Source organism: Mesoplodon mirus, assembly GCF_964341445.2.
Source record: "Mesoplodon mirus genome assembly, chromosome: 7".
Classification (NCBI taxonomy): domain Eukaryota; kingdom Metazoa; phylum Chordata; class Mammalia; order Artiodactyla; family Ziphiidae; genus Mesoplodon; species Mesoplodon mirus.
In genome coordinates, this window is record NC_138983.1 from 58,931,950 (window position 1) to 58,948,408 (window position 16,459).

Genomic DNA, 16,459 nt, shown 5'->3' on the forward strand with positions numbered 1-16,459 from the left:
AGTCTGAAAGGGAGGGGGCGGAGCAGGAGGAGAGTGGGAGGGGCAAAGGGAGGAGGAAGGAGGAGGGGTTGAGGTGCGGCCTGTGACGGGAACCGTGGGCGGGGGCTTTTTGGAGGCTGGGGCTGAGTGAAAGCTCCGCAGCACTTAGTCCTTGCTTTGCGCTCCCTCCCGTGTCCTCACTGTCTAATAGAGTAAAATATCGTTATCTGCTGCGTGGAGGAGTCATGCTGCTTTATCTGACACTGGTCATCATCCCACGCCTACGTGGTGTGCCCGCGTGCAGGAGCGGCTGTTAAGGAGGTTTGGATGGACAGGAGTGCCCGGGAGCTCTCCCGCAAAGGCCACCTTCTGTTTCCTACTTCCCAAAACAATTCCTTTTCAGGAGACTTGATATTCTTTTAATATCGGGAGAGAGAGATTTTTTCGCATTACCCCAAGGTGGCATCACAGCAGTGAGTGGTAAGAAGGGACTTGACATTTATTCAGCACCAACTGTGCACTTATCACTGAGCTAGGGATTTTCTCTGGCTGTTTTATTATTATTATTAAAGTTGTGGGAAAATACACATAACATTTACCATCTTAACCAATTTTAAGTGTATAGTTCAGTGGCATTCAATACATTCACATTGTTGTATAACCATTACCACCACCCATGCACAGAACTTTCTTCATCTTGCCAAACTAAAACTCTGTACCCATTAAACAATAATTTCCCATTCCCTCCCCTCAGACCCTGGCAACCACCGTTCTGTTTTCTGTTTCTGTGAGTTTGACTATTTTAGGTGCTTCATGTAAGTGGAATCATACAGTATTTGTCCCTTCATGACTGGTTTCTTTTACTTAACGTAATGTCCTCAAGGTTCATCCATGTTGTAGCATGTAACAGGATTTCCTTCCTCTTTAAGGCTGAATAATATTCCAGTGTCTGGGTATACATTTTGATTATCCATTCATCTGTCAGTGGATGCTTGGGTGGCTTCCATCTTTTGGCTATTGTGAATAACACTGCTAGGTCAGGTTATATTATTTAAGTCACACAACAACTTAGCGATTCAGGGTTTATTACTCATATTACAGGAATGGACACAGAGGCTGAATGGAGTGAGGTGACTTGCTTTAAGTGACGCAGTAGGCATAGGTGCATGAGAGTTAAAGTTCCAGGGAAAACCCTCATTTTAGGGACAGCCAGGAGATAACAGGCTGCCCTGATAGTTCAGGCAGAGGCTGCAGGGGCAGCTGATAGAAATGTGGCTGTAGAGGAGGAAGGAGAAAAGAGGAAGGATGGTAAGGCTAGAGGAATTCTCAATTCCTTCTTACTCATTCTTTGTTTTTTTTTTTTGGTCCCTGTATAACTTAAGGTAAAAACATCCGTTGATTTTCACTTAATATTTACTATAGATTTTGGAAACCTAAAGACACTTCATGCTTCTTTGAAATTTCCAATTCTGTTTTTAAGAGAATTTGCTCAGTGAAAGGCTCTCAGGTGATATCTAATGTCCAAATTGTGCCACTGTACCCAGACTTAATTCCAGGAACATAGTCCCAGAAAGCAAAGTTGGAAACAGAGTTAAACAAACAAACAAAAATGAAAGGTAGAAGAGACTTGTGTGTGAGTTTGAAAACACTCAGAAAATGGCCGCTTCACATCACTACAGACCCTTTATGGTTTCCAGCAGGCACGAAGTAGAACTGTTGGGAGGAGAACTGTAGAAAAGAGCACAGGTCTCATGACAGGGCAGACTGGATTCAGTGCTAGCCTTGCTATTTACTAGTGACATGCCATTTCTCTGAGCATCAGTGTCCTCATCTATTATATGACGATGTTAATACATATGCCACAGGGTTTCTTTGGCAAATGTTCAATAATATGCACACAGATCAATTAATGTAATGCATACATAGCTGCAACAGTTCCCACCTTGGCAATTGGCTATAAGACCAAAATTGCCACTCATTCCAAATTCTCCTCATTCACTGCCAGCACTTTAGTACTTCAGTGTTCTTTTCCTAGTAAGGTGACCCAAGTCTTCATTCCTGAAGGTTCAATATCAATGTTCCTGTCTTTAATGCATTGGCCATTGTTACAGGACAATGGTAACTAGGAATCTCTCCAATGCATATTTTAGGTTTTAAGCTTAGTCCTCCTTGCCCCCATTATGTACCAGCAACCCAAGTTCTCTTGGTAATAGGGATAAGTCATTCCAGCTAGTATAGAAACCCCATCCTCTATTTCTTCAGTGGCTGAAGAAGCCCCAAAGAACCAGGGGATAGTGTCAAATTCCTATTTATTAGAACAGATTTTCTTATGCTGGTGGAAGAGCTTCTCCTTTCTTTACTAGACCCTTCGAACAGTGCTGAGCCCTATGTTGGGGGGGTGGAAAGAAAATGTTCTGTAAATATTACTAGTTTGATGGTAACAGGGGCCACATCCGCCTCCCTTCTTGATTCTCTGAAGAGTGTGTTTATAATGGATATAAAAAATGCCATCACATATTAGTTGTTGATTTTAAGCATGTACCAGAATTTATGGTACAACCTTCCTATATCATAGGGTGGGGTTTCCAAATTGCTGCCATACCTGAGCCTTCAGCAGTACATCCCAGAGTTTTGTTGGGCCAACTTTTTCTGGCTGATGGTGTATATTGTCAGACCACTGCATTCCACAGGGCAATCCCATTATCAGAATTCTTGGACTGTAAAATCAGTTCCTTGGTTGCAGGTGATATTGTTGGATACACAGATGGTGTAAGTCTAAAAATGGTGGTGCTGGCAGAAGCAATGTAAGATGGAAAATGAATCTGTCTCTGGAACAGTACCTATTATGTGAGGACAAATGGCTGTCTGTTCAATGTAATTAACATTCCACTAGAAGACTGTCTAGATTCTCTTAGAAATAGGGAAAAATCAGGCTTCAGAGTTGGCCTTTTAGGTGCAAGTGTCGGTAGCAGCAGGGATATAATCTCTGCCTGAGCATGGGTTTCTCCTCGAAGCTATCTGTTTACCATTACTGATAAAGACACTTGTATGAGAGCCCACTGAACAAGCAACATGTGACTGGGAAGAGGCTGATCAACATCCACAGGATGGGTCATCTTACTTACCTGATTATTGAGTGCCTTCTCTGTGTTGTATGTCCTCTGGTGTGTATTCACATGGGACAAAAATATTTTCACTCTGGACCCTTTCCTAGAGGTTCAATGCATACTTCTATCCGTAACTCTTTGTTATCAGTCTTTGAATCTTTTATTTTTCAGCCCTGGACCACAGGCCAACCTGTAAGACACAGTCAAGGTGGTATATATATCATCTACATCAATTCATCTTTTTTTTTTTTTTTCAAGCAAAGCAGACAACGCCCTGCTTCAAGTTTTGTCCACTGGGAAGATTTTCCTTCACCACTGTCTTGCAGGATGATATGCGTTGGATACTAATCTTGTGCACCATATCAGATCCTCTTGAACCCCCTCTTATTCTCTTAGCACCCTACCAGTGCTGGGTTACCACTCCATACACACACTTTTGGATTTGGATGAGACATCATGCTGCAGGGCATGGGATCCAGATTTCTGAGCAGCTGTTATAGGCAAATGCCATAAGCAAAAAGTGAAGGGGGTTAGTTCTCCATGAGGTGAACATTGATAGGAGAGATAGGAGAGAGTGGGACTGATAAATTCCCTTCCTTTCTCTCCCATGGACTACTTCTAGATGAGGCTCCTTCTTGCAGTTCTGATGAGCAAACCCACTGGCCAAGGAACTTGTCAGGTCTTCTTTGAAACTCATTATGAATCATTATCCAGTGTGATAATGCATTGAATTGCATTGTTTTGCATTTTTTCCTCACCTCACTTCCCTTTCCCCCAAGGCTGATTGTCTTGCTTCTCTTTTTTCTTACCCTCACTGCCTGCTGAATAAAGGTCACTAATTTAATCATACCTCAGGTTCACCTAGAGAATCTGGTCAATCTTCCTCCAATATTTGCAATGCCTAAACCCAGTTAGAAACCAGATCACAAGGGAGCCTGGGAAACCCAGCATTCAGGAATTAACCTCTTGCAATAAAGAGGGAGAAGGGATATATTTGAGAGCAAACATGCAAATGACTGGATCGGTGTTTTATACATATCATCTTATTTATAACTCTCTAGATAGTCTTATCATCTCAGTTTTACAGAGTAGATGCTGATGCATTTAGAGTCTAGGTACCTGGCACAGGGTACCTAGTTTAAAAGTCAGGAGTTTAAGTTCTGCTTGATGCCATATACAATGATCTTAACTATAATCCAGGCAAGCCTTTTGTTTTTATGTATTTAGGGCCAATGTATCCTTAAAGTCTCAACTCAAACACCATCCTCTTTTACATAAAACCTTCCCTATTCCTCCTTGTCTACTAAAGGAGAGAGTAATATACCAGTTTAGTTTTTACACACATTTACTCTTTTTTTGAGGCATAAGCTACTAGAGGATAGGATTGATGCCTATCTAATCTCTGGGTAAAGCACAGTGAATAAAGGGACCCCAAATTTGTGAACCATTTCAAATAATATTGGGTAAGTTAGATTTTAGAATGAGTCAAATGGGGAGCAGTCTCTCATAAGAAGATAGAATTACACTTAAGTTTCACCTGCCTACTTCCATTTATCATTCTTTATCCCATCCCTGATTTGAGAGCTGACTCTTGCATTAGCCATATTTATTACTTGTAAGGCAAAGAAAGCATCCTAGAATTAGGTACTGGAAAAGCTAAAGAAAATATTTCATCAGAGAGATGTCAGTATTTCAACAAACATTTAGGAATTCATTAAAAAATGATCTCTTTACCCCTAGAAACTGAAATATAAGAAACTCCAAAATTTCTAAAATTTCAATGAATGAAAAAATGGTGTGTAATAGGTATAGGAAGGCTTATATTGGGGTGTGGCCCACGGAGGACAGAGAGATTGGTCTCCTGGTTGAAAGAACCACCTGGAAAACCCCAGGAACTGCTAATAGCCTCAAGCAGACAGAACCTGGAAATATCCTGTTCCCTAATCTGCAGGAAACACTGGAACCTGGAGTGGAATAAAGAGAAGTTAGGACTCACAGATATAGAGAACAAACAGTGGTTACCAGTGGGCATGGAGGGGAAATATAGAGGTGGAGGAGCGGAGCTTACAAACTACTGGGTGTAAGATAGCCTTAAGAATGTATTGTACAACACAGGGAATATAGACAATATTTTGTAATAACTGTAAATGGAAAGTAACCTTTAAATATTGTATAAGAAATAAAAATAAAAATAAATATAAAAAAAGAGGTGTCAGGACGTCCTGCAGTGTAGCCTGACACCTCTACATTGTCTTCTTTTCATACTAGAGAGAAAGGAAGAGAGGATGGCTTTTCTACAAAATAACTGACCAACTTTCTCAAGACTCTCAAGGTCATGAAGACCAAGGAAAAATTGAGAAACCATCACAGACCAGAAGAGACTAAGGAGACATGATGACTAATTGGGATATAGTACCTACATTGAATCCTGGAACAGACAGAAAACACACTAGTGAGAAAACTGGTAAAATCCAAATAAAATCTGAACTTCAGTTGATAGTAATGTACCAATATTAGTCCCTTAGTTTTGACAAATGTACCATATTTATGTATTATGTTAACATTAAGAAAACTGGGTGAAGGGTATACAGAAATTCTCTACACTATCTTTTTAACTTTTCTGTAAATCTAAATTTATCCCAAGATAAAAAGTTTATTTTAAAAGAGCCAAGGGCTTCCCTGGTGGTGCAGTGGTTGAGAGTCCGCCTGCCGATGCAGGGGACACGGGTTCGTGCCCCGGTCTGGGAAGCCAAAACTCTGACTCTGAGTGGTGGAGGAAGTGTGGCGTATCAATGGACAATGCAGAAGAGTCCAGGCAGATTACTGAAGCCTGTTCTCAATTTCTTATTGGAAAGGAAAAGGGAGTATGTATGGAGCTTATATGATGTGTCAAGTTCCTTTCTGAGTGCCTTTCTATTGTAATATATTTCTAACCACGATCCCATGAAATAATCATTATTCCCGGTTTACAAGTGAACCATGAAAGGTTCAAGGAGTTAAAGTCATTTGCTCATTATCACACAGTTGATGAGTGACAGAGCCAGAAATAGATCACAGCTTTTCTACATCACGCTTGATGTATGATCCCTGAGGGTATTAACAGGTGAGAGATGTTGCTTCATCATTATAACTGTTTTCAACCACCTTCATTCCCCAGGTACAGGCATAAAGTTAGATAGAAAACTTTTCTCCTTTCCAACACACTCCACGTTTAAAGCACTTACACATGTCTCTTTGGTTACATGCCTGATTTCTCATTCTCTCTAGAAATGGAAATTCCTTGCAGCCTCTGTTACCCCAGGAGGACAGACTACGCCCCAGTCTCTAACTATTACCGACCAGGGCTCTTGGCCTTCCCCAGTCAATAGAAATTGACTAGAGGCCAGACAAGAAATTCAAGCAAGGCTTTATTGGGGTCCCTGCTGCAGCAGGGTGGGGAGTGAGAACAAACAACAGGTCCCCTTGCTTGCTGCCTGAAGTGGGGGACATGTTTGTTCCTTATATGGGGTGAGGGTAGGGCTGTGTCCAGGGGTCGTGCCAGAGGGGTGGCTTAGGTGTTTTGCCCACTGCTTAGGTGGTGTGTGCAGGGGGCATGCTCAGTACCCTGCTTTTGCTCCCGACCCCCTGTTTTTGCTCCAGGCTCTTCAAAAGTGGCAATTGGGTTTTTTTGGTCTCTTTGTAAATTTTGGGTCCAGAATTTGTCCATCTGGGCATGCATGCAGTTATTTTTAGTCCCGTACAGTTTCTTTGTATTTTGTTGCTTGAGGAGAGGTGTGTCCAGGTGCAAGCACTGCAGCAAAGGGCCCCAGGCCCCAGCCTGTCTCAGAACCATCCTCTTAGGCCCCACCTGCCTCCACTTATCGCTGGGCTACTTAGGGGCTGTCTCTTTGGGAAGGAGCAGGCGCACTGTAATCTCCTTCTGGCGGCCCTTGTGAGAAACCATCAGGATGTACTGCTTGATACTTCCTTCCAAGTCCCATGGCTGCCTGGCCCAGCACTCAGTGGGTTCAGGAAGTTCAACTATGAAAATCTCTTGGATTTGCACGCAGATCTCAGCAGACCTGTTATTTCCCTACCTCCATCAGGAGGGTTATAAAGTACTGGTCTTTAATGACACAGAAAATGCTTTTCACAAACACCGGTTCAGATGAGAGGAGACGCAAGCTCTGGAGCCATGGTGAGTGCTGGGACTGGGGTGTCAGAGCTGGGGCCTGGGGTGAGGGCACTGAGCTTGGAGGCCTTGCACCACTGCCCTACACCAGCATTTCTGCCTCTGGGCAGCACTAAATGGTCTCTGCTCAGGGCAGGCAGCTACCCTCCAGGTCTTCCCATAACCTGAGAGGTGAGAGTTACCTCAAGGCCTTTGCCATCCTCCTTCTTATAACATAACGGGCTTGGGTGGGCTTCAGTAATGAGTTCTTATCACATCAACGTCCTTTCTGAGCTTGACAGTTCCTTGCTGAGAAACATGGTCACCTCATGATAAAAGGAAACACTGGGGCTTCCCAGGTGGTGCAGTGGTTGAGAGTCCGCCTGCCGATGCAGGGGACATGGGTTTGTGCCCCGGTCCGGGAAGATCCCACATGCCACGGAGCGGCTGGGCCCGTGAGCCATGGCCGCTGAGCCTGTGCGTCCGGAGCCTGTGCTCCACAACGGGAGAGGCCGCAACAGTGAGAGGCCCGTGTACCGCCAAAAAAAAAAAAAAAAGAAACACTGATCCTTCTCAGTCCGCGACCAACTAGCCAAACTGACACAACAAGCTCCAGATTCCCCAGATTCACCTGCAGGGGCTGCTCCTTGCACAGGCTGAAACTGACAGGTTTCCTGCAGCCTACTGTGGGTCTTCTGATTATGGGGCAAAGATAGTCATAAAGGATAGACTCTGCCTTAATTTGGGGTCCAGCTGCATGAGCAAACCTCCCCTTAGGCAGCATATTCTGACAAGTTTGAGCAGGCATAGCGGGCTCACTTTCTAGCTCATCCTTAGCTAACTCAAGGTGAGAAGGCTAGTAGCTATGTAACAGCTAATCAGAGTTAACGTTCATTAAGGAATTAAGAATTCTTGGTGACCTTATTTAACCTCAGCACAACTCAGTGCGAGAAATTTCCCTTTTACAGGTGAGAACGTTAGGACAGAGAAGTGTTAAGAAATTTGCCCATGGTCATATAGTTAATCAGTAGCAAAGCCAGGATTTAAACTCAGGTCATATAGTTAAAGCCAGGATTTAAACTCAGGCGGTCTGAGTTTGGAGCACATACTTCTACTCTGTATTGCCTACCCTGGATAAGATATATGTAAGATGCCAACCTATCCCAACCTCTGAAATGCTAATGTGACGAGACTCATGATTTTAATAGAACATCCATTATTCATGCTATTTAAGACATTCAAGAAAGTTAAAGAGATATCACATTTACAGACATATCAGGCATCCTTAGCAGATTTATCTTTGTTAATCCTGGAGGGAGAATCATAGAAGGCTGTGTTACAACGTCTTCATAGGAATTGGTGATTTACACAAACAGGCCTCTAAACCAGATTGATTCTACCTATCTACCTACTTACCTATCTACCTAGCTATCATTTTAACTTAAATATTATTCAGTACTAGGACATTCTTGATCCATTCCAGACCCTGGCATCTCTTCCTAAATAACCAGGCTTCACCAGTTAAATCTAATCAAGGATTTTGATTGACAGCTTTTGAAATGAGGCAACACTTATATAGTCAGATTTGAAGGGAGTCTCCTGTTTAAAAACATTTAAAGAGATCAAGTAAAGAAAAGAATTTTAAAAAGACTGATGGGATCAGATTTATTTAATCATGATTTTTTTTTCTATATAGATCCCAAATCTATAAATAAACTAAGACTTTTAGAAGAATTCCAGTTTTATTCCTTTACTCAGATTTCACTGCAATTTCATTGATAGCTTTCAGGATTTAAGTCTTGTATTAAAGTAGTGGCCTCTGAGCATCTCTTAGTTTATATGTAGTATGGGGTGGACATCTCTCCACACATTCCTTCTTCAGCCCTAGAACATAATAAAGCTTAACACTTCTAGAAAGCAGCAGGAGATGGAGGGGGTCTGAGTTGTTTCTGAGGAGCTGGAGCCCCTGCAGACAGGTAGTGGCTTCCCAGTTACAGGTGCCTGACCTAGGCAGGTTTGTTCTAAGCTTATTTCTGAGCAGAGAAGTATTAGAGCTAATCTTGGCTAAAGCACAACAGTATCAAGGGCTTGGGGAAAACTTGGATCCCCATCTCCCGATAGTTTTTGCTAGGCTAGGACTGCAGTGTCAGGGCCTATTTTTCTGTAACCTCCCTTTTGGCCCTAGGCCTGGGGCTTCTTCAGTCCCAGGACTCAGCTGGCAAATCCAGAGGCTTAAAGCCTTACATCCCCTTGGGCATTAGTTGCCATAGGAATCTTCTTGTGGGAAGAGGGTCTCCAACTTTCTCTAAGCTGGGTCATTTCTTTTTGGTGGCTCATAATTTGGCCTTGAACCATCTGGGGACAGACTTCCTTGATTAGATAAATATAATCTTTGCACTATTCCTGGTCTTCTGGAACCTGGATGAGTAAAATGGTGGAGGGGCAGAGAGTGTAGTTTAATCTTTTTTCACTCATCCTTGAAAGGGTCTGCTATGCATTGATCCTCTCTCTCCATCTCTTTCTTTCTTTCATTGTTTCCTCCTGCAGGTAGTTTTATCACATTTTTCTTTTGCTCTCTCAGGAGATTACTTCTTTGAGGAGAACATTCTTCTTCCTAAGCCATAAGCCTGTAACTAAGCTCATGCAGTGTGCAATACAGAAATTGTCAGTAAGCATGTGGGCCCCTTATAGTCTTAGAACTTCAAGGATTGATGCATATAAGCAGTCAGGGAGGAGGTAGGAGTGGTAAATGAGATCTTATAAATCTGTAATCCTATTTCATCTTCTTTGGGGATGAGAATTTGCAGCTTTCATAATATTAATAACCATCATAGCTAGCAGACAGAGGTAGCATAACACAGTGCTTAAGAGTGTAGGCTCTGAAGTACAACACAGGGAACTTGACTCAATATTCTGTAATAACCTAAATGGGAAAATAATTTGAAAAGGAATAGTATATGTATATGTATAACTGAATCATTTTGTTGTACACCTGAAACTAACACAGCATTGTAAATCAACTACACTCCAATATAAAATAAAAATTAAAATAAATAGAAATTAGAGGAAAAAAAAAGAATGTGGGATCTGGAATACGACTGCTTAGATTTAAACCCTGGCTCATCCACTTTCTTACTTCATGATCTTAGACAAGTTATTCAGCCACTTGGTGCCTCAGTTTTCCTATATGCAGAATGGGAATGGAAATGATTCCTACCTCATAAGGCAGTAAATACTTGATAAATATCAAGCATTATTATTTTTAAGCACTTATTATGTGTCAGGCACTATACTAAGTGCTTTGCATGTATTCTCAATCTCTATATTGATTTCAAGAGACAAATATTATTTTCAAAGATTTTAGAGAGGAGAGTGCTGAGGGATGGACAGATGCATGAGCTTTGGAGTCAAATGGGATGTTCTTGAAGCCAGTCTCTTCTGCTTCCTCTTAATGGGGTCACTGACAGGTTTCCTCATCTCTGAGGCTCTGTTTCCTCATCTACGGAAAGGGGATGACGCCACTCACAGGCTTTGGAAGGAGGTGGATGTCATGAGATACGGGGCGTGAAAATCCTAGGTGTCTCTGCTTATTGTTACATTTTAATAAATGCCAACTGTGTGCTAAACAGTTTATAGTCTTTCCCATGTTCACAACCACTCTGCGAAGTCAGTGTTATTGTTCTTTTTTTTTTTTTTTTTTTTTTTTACATGATAAGGGCATAACTTTTTGGTGAACTCCTTGTCACCCTGCAGCATTAGAACAGGGGGAGGAGGATGCAGCCTCCCTTGTATCACACACCGCTGAATTCTTGGGTGCAGGTGGGCTGTGCAAGGTAAATTGGCCATTGCATTCAGACGATGAGCCACAAACTGTGTGGAAAGGTTGGAAGAACTGGGAGTGATGGAAGCAGAGAGGCCTGGCTGGACTGGTTTGACGCCCACTTCTCTTAGCGTATGACTTCACCCTGGTCTCAAACCTCTGCATCTGCTTTAAAGGGAGATGGGGTTGGAGGGAGGGGACAGAAAAACGGCCTTTAAATTAGCCTGAGGACAAAGGATCGAATAACCACAAAGTGCCAGAATTGCTTTTTCTTATATGAAGCAGTTAAGAAAGTAGCCTTTGTCTTTAGGCCAGCTTGGATTTAAATCCTGGATCTATCACCTAACATCATGACCTTGGGAAAGTTACTTAGCCTCTCTGAGATCCAATTTCTTCATCAGAAAATGGGAAGATATCCCACAGGGTCAGAGGATTAAGTAAGCATATGTGTAGAGAGCATTTATAAAAGACAAATGTGTTGTTTTCTGACTCTTACTATTATTTAGTAAAAAAAAAATAAACTTAGGACCCTGAAGAAGTGTCAGAAAGCAAGAGATCTGGCAAAAGGCCGAAAAAATAGGGCAAGGCAAGGTGTATTTAACTCCAGCACAGTGATGCAGGGATCTCTAGGGACCACAGAGAAAGAGGATGTCCAAGTTGCTTGAGAAGATCCAAATGCTTGAGAAGGCCGTTCTATTTTTCAGGTGGGATTGTGGGCACTTGGTTGTCCTTTTACTCTGCTGTGGACAGAAGCTTTGTGCAAAACTATATGATGCCATATGGAATGACAGTCCATGAAAACATTGCTCGCAGGCGGGCCTCAAGCTGCTATTTTTGTATGGGTTAAGTGGCATCTGGAGAAAAAGCCTTTCCATCTGGGCTCTGGCCTATCAGATACTGTATGTCTTGCCTGACAGTTTGGTAAATGTTTCAGAGCTTTCTGATAGCACATGGCCTTGAGCATCAGGGCTGAGTTGAGATCAGGATGATTCACTTCGGCTTACAGCAAGTTATTCAGCCTGAGACTCGGCTCTTTACTGTGAAGATGGTAGGGAACATCCTTACTCAGTGTCTGAGCATAGTCAATAGATGATAGCAATTACTCTTACTATCATTGTGAATAATCATTATCAGAAACCAGCTGGTGGAATCACACATGCTCACATTGGAACAAATAAGCACATTCCTTTAGGGGACTCCTGCTTTACGTGAGCTTTCATTGCTGTATGCTGTTTCCTGGCACAGTTCTTGACACATAATGGAAAGTCAGTTTAGTAAGACGGTGATTGTAAAACATAAATCAAACCATCTATTTGTTCCTTCAATAAATAGACATAAAGTTGAGTGGAGGGAGGCAGACAGAAAAGACTATATATATAGATAATGCATGACATATACAGGCAAAATCAGGATAGTGGTTTATCATTGAGAGGATGGAGTGACTGGAAGGGGTAACAAGGGAATTCTGGGAGGCTGACAATATTCTGTTTCTTGATCTGGGTGCTTGTTACATGGGTGTGCTCACTTTGAGGAAATTCATCAAGTTTTACATTTAGGAGATATAGGCTTTTCTATGTGTATTTTATATTTCAACAAAAAAGACATTTTAAGAATTATCAAATATGGTAAGTTTGATGAGTAGAATGATAGCTTATGAGTAGCATTTATAAGGCTTAGGGGAGAGGTGACTGTATAGGCTACAGATGTCGAATGAACAAGGTCCTTCCTCTTCTGGACCCAGTATAAAGATCTTACTTAGACCTGATCCTGCAGCATCAGGGACCAGTGAGGATCATTAAAGTTATGGTAGGAGATATATTCCTGAAACAAATATGATCACTGTGTTTCCTCCCCAGGCGCATACTCATTTCAATGTCCATGCTTGCCTTTTCTTCAGTATTCTGATCATGATTCAAATGGAAATTTAGAAGGTGAATCAGAATACAGAAAGACTGAAGAAAGTAGGATAGTTAGGAGGCTTTTATAATATCAAGGGAAATGTTGGTGATTTGGGCTAGATTATTTTCATTGGGATCTGAAAGGAGGGGATAGTTCAAAGTTGACTTGGGGAACGTATTACAGAGTGAAAAGAGATTCTAGTTTTTTTTTTTTTTTCCTGGAGTTTTCATGGATAATAGGAAAGGGAGGAAGGTCCAACAGGTCTTAGAGGGTGAACTCGGGAGAAAGGGGAATTATAATTTGTGGTTCTGCTGGACGTTCAATTTACAATGTACACCAATGCACACCAATGTGAAGATACTTAATAGACAAATGGAGACAAATGTTCCCATTGCAGAGGAAAGAAGCTGGGGAGGCTTTGCAGCCCAAAAGTGTTATGTGAAGTAATGGGAATATATGAGCTTACACACTACACTCTGGGCTCCTTTCTAAATGTTATTAACCCTGGGGTTCTGGAAACTCATGATTCTCTGCCTGGCTCTGTAGGTGATACCCCTCAAGACCTGTCAGCTTCACCCTCCAGCCCCCAACTCTGGAGAATTTCAAAGCACTTGGTGCTGTCATAACAGCTTTTATGATAAGAGGGATGAACAAAAAGATATTTAAGAGAAAAGTGCCTTCTAATTAAGCCCATGGCCATAGGACTGTCTCAAAGCCAAGGTCAGAAGAAAATGTACAAGTTTAAGCAGCCAGTGAGGTGGAGGTGGGATTGGGTAAGAAGGAGTTTAACAAAAGTGAATTCATCTCAGTTCCCATCTTGTTTACCAGATTTAGCTTCAAACGAACTGTTGAATACTTCCTCTAGGCCAACCCACCTTCACGGGAGAGAAATTTGTCACTGTTGAGCACGTTGGAAAGAACCTTTGCGCTCCAAAGGCTTTTCCAGAAAAGATACACAGAAAATGTTGGTTCTTTAACAGCACCAGAGGAAAAAACAACCAGCCTCCTCAGAGGGTGGTTTTGAAAATACATCATTTGTTTGAATGTGTCTCTTTTGTTAACAGGTAGGTCACACTATGGAAAACCTGTCGCTAAGAATAAATAGAAATGGAGTCTAAACTGCTTGTTCCTAACATCATACTAAATTTCAACAGAAAATTATTCTCCCTTCTTCATTATTTATTTTGAGAATACAGTCTGGAGATAGGCTTTTGGGTATAGCTTAAGTGAGAAAGGAGGTTGTTTATTTAGGCCAAAGAGAGAATAGATACTGAGAGGCTAAAGCAATAAGCAGAGATTAGCTCATAAAATTTATTCAACATCACTTTATTCAAGGAGAAGATTAAATTACACAGAAAATGGAGGGAATGGAGCTCCTCAGAGGAATGAGTTTTCTCTCATGGCCTGAGAAAGGGTGACAGGGCAGCTCTTCCTTTCCAGTCCTTAGTTCTTGGTAGGGACTTTATAAGTGGTGATCAGATGAATGAATGCTTCTTACCTATAGGGTGGACAACTCCCTCCTGGAATCACTATATTTTCCTGCAACACCAGCACTTCTGGTCATTCTACCTTCCTCCTCACTGGCTTCCCAGGTCTGGGAGCTTCTCATCATTGGGTTTCCATCCCCATCAACCTCATCTGTGTGGTTTCCATCCTGGGTAACAGTCTCATCCTCTTCCTGATCTGCACAGATCCAGCCTTACACGAACCCATGTACCTCTTCCTGTCCATGCTGGCAGCCTCTGACCTGGGCCTCTGGGCCTCCACCTTCCCCACCATGGTGCAGCTCTCTGGCTGGGTGCTGGTGAGCTGCCCTTCAATCTTTGTGCGGCACAGATGTTCTTCATCCACGCCTTCACCTATGTGGAAATTGGTGTGCTGTTGGCCATGGCCTTTGATCGCTTTGTTGCCATCCGGGACCCTCTGAACTATGCCTCAGTTCTGACCCACTCAGCAATGGCCGAAGTGGGGCCTGCCATCCTGGAGAGGGCCGTCCTGCTCAATCTCCCAGGACCCATCCTCCTGCGGTGTCTGCTCTTTCCCCAGATCAGTGTACTCTCACTGTTACTGCCTGCATGTGACCTTGTGGGTTTGGCCTGCTCAGAAACTCAGGTCAACAGCCTGGTTGGCCTGGTCTCCATCCTCCTCTCTTTGGGCTTTGACTCTTCCCTCATCATACTCTTCTATGCCCTGATCCTATGGACCGTGCTGAGCATTGCATCACCTGGGAAACAACTAAAGGCACTCAACACGTGTGTCTCACACCTCTGCATTGTTCTCATCTTTTACTTGCCCAAACTGGGGCTGTCTGTGTTGCACCGAGTAGAGAAGCACAGCTACCCTGCTCTGGCAGTGCTTATGGCCAACCTGCACTTCTTGGTTCTGCCCTTCATGAACCCCATTGTCTACTGCATCAAGTCTAAGCAGATCTGTCAGGGCCTCCTAAAGCACTTCCAGCAGAAAAGGGTTGATGTCTCGTAGAGCAGCAGAAGGACACAGTGGCACACAACCCCTGTGGGTCAACCTGGATCTTGGGGGAGGATTAGTGGTGGAGTTAACTTTTGAAGTTTCTGAATGTTTCAGATCTTACCACTGAGCCTTTTGTGGGGCAGCATCAGCTTCTATAATTACAGTTTTGGGGGACTGAGATCATTGGAAAGCATGTAGAAGTATCATCTTGGTAATCCTCTTGTTGCTCTGATCAGAGTTGAACTATTTCATACTCATATATACTGTAACATCTCCTTGCCTAGGGGACTCACTGAGAGGATGTGTGTGCATATCTATTCGTGCAGGCATTTCTATCCTTTTCCCCACTGGATTTTACTCCCAACCCATTTCATTTCAAACCTAAGGAAGAACTATATTTCTATTCTATTATGTATAATAAGAATATTATGTGTAAGTAAGCTATATTCACCTTAATACTAGCCCTCTTTTCCCACATTTAATATTAACCAGCTCATATACCAAGAAATAGAAAAGGGGAGTGGTTGGTGGGAAACACATAGGATAATACTGTACCTGCTGAGTTCATTTAGCACCTATTTACACCTTAGGGAGTGGCAGTTTTCTTTTGGTTCTCTTCATGTGTGTCTCTGCTTTGAGCTAGAGAGAAAGTTTGGTGTTGCCAAGCCCAGGGAAGCTGCTCACTGTCCATTTAGATTTTCTTGTGATTAAGTATTGATATTTGAAATTATGGTTAGGTCCACTTTCTGAGCCTGCATTAGAGCCCACAAGAGGAAAAAGTCCACATTTGTTGCTAGATTCCATCGTTTTTTTAAGAAAGAATTTCACCTAGGATTTACAAAATGGCTGTCTCTAAAACTGCCAACCCTATCAGGTATGATTAGTAAAGATTTAAATATTAATTTCCACATTCTGATGTCACTACTTAGTAACTGCATGTTGGGTGAGCCATTCCCATGCATGAGACAATGAAAGGAATTCCTTCAGCATTAACAGCTCCTATCTTTCAGGTCTATATTATTTTTTTTCTTCCTT

At 42.4% G+C, this 16,459-nt stretch overlaps 1 pseudogene across 1 annotated transcript; it reads left to right on the plus strand.

Annotated features, from left to right (window-relative positions):
* The first annotated feature begins 12,041 nt into the window (after positions 1-12,041).
* Positions 12,042-15,436, plus strand: LOC309808791 (olfactory receptor 51H1-like; annotated as a pseudogene). Its single transcript has 2 exons — positions 12,042-12,104; positions 14,460-15,436. The product of its transcript is annotated as an olfactory receptor 51H1-like (transcript).
* The last annotated feature ends 1,023 nt before the right edge of the window (positions 15,437-16,459 follow it).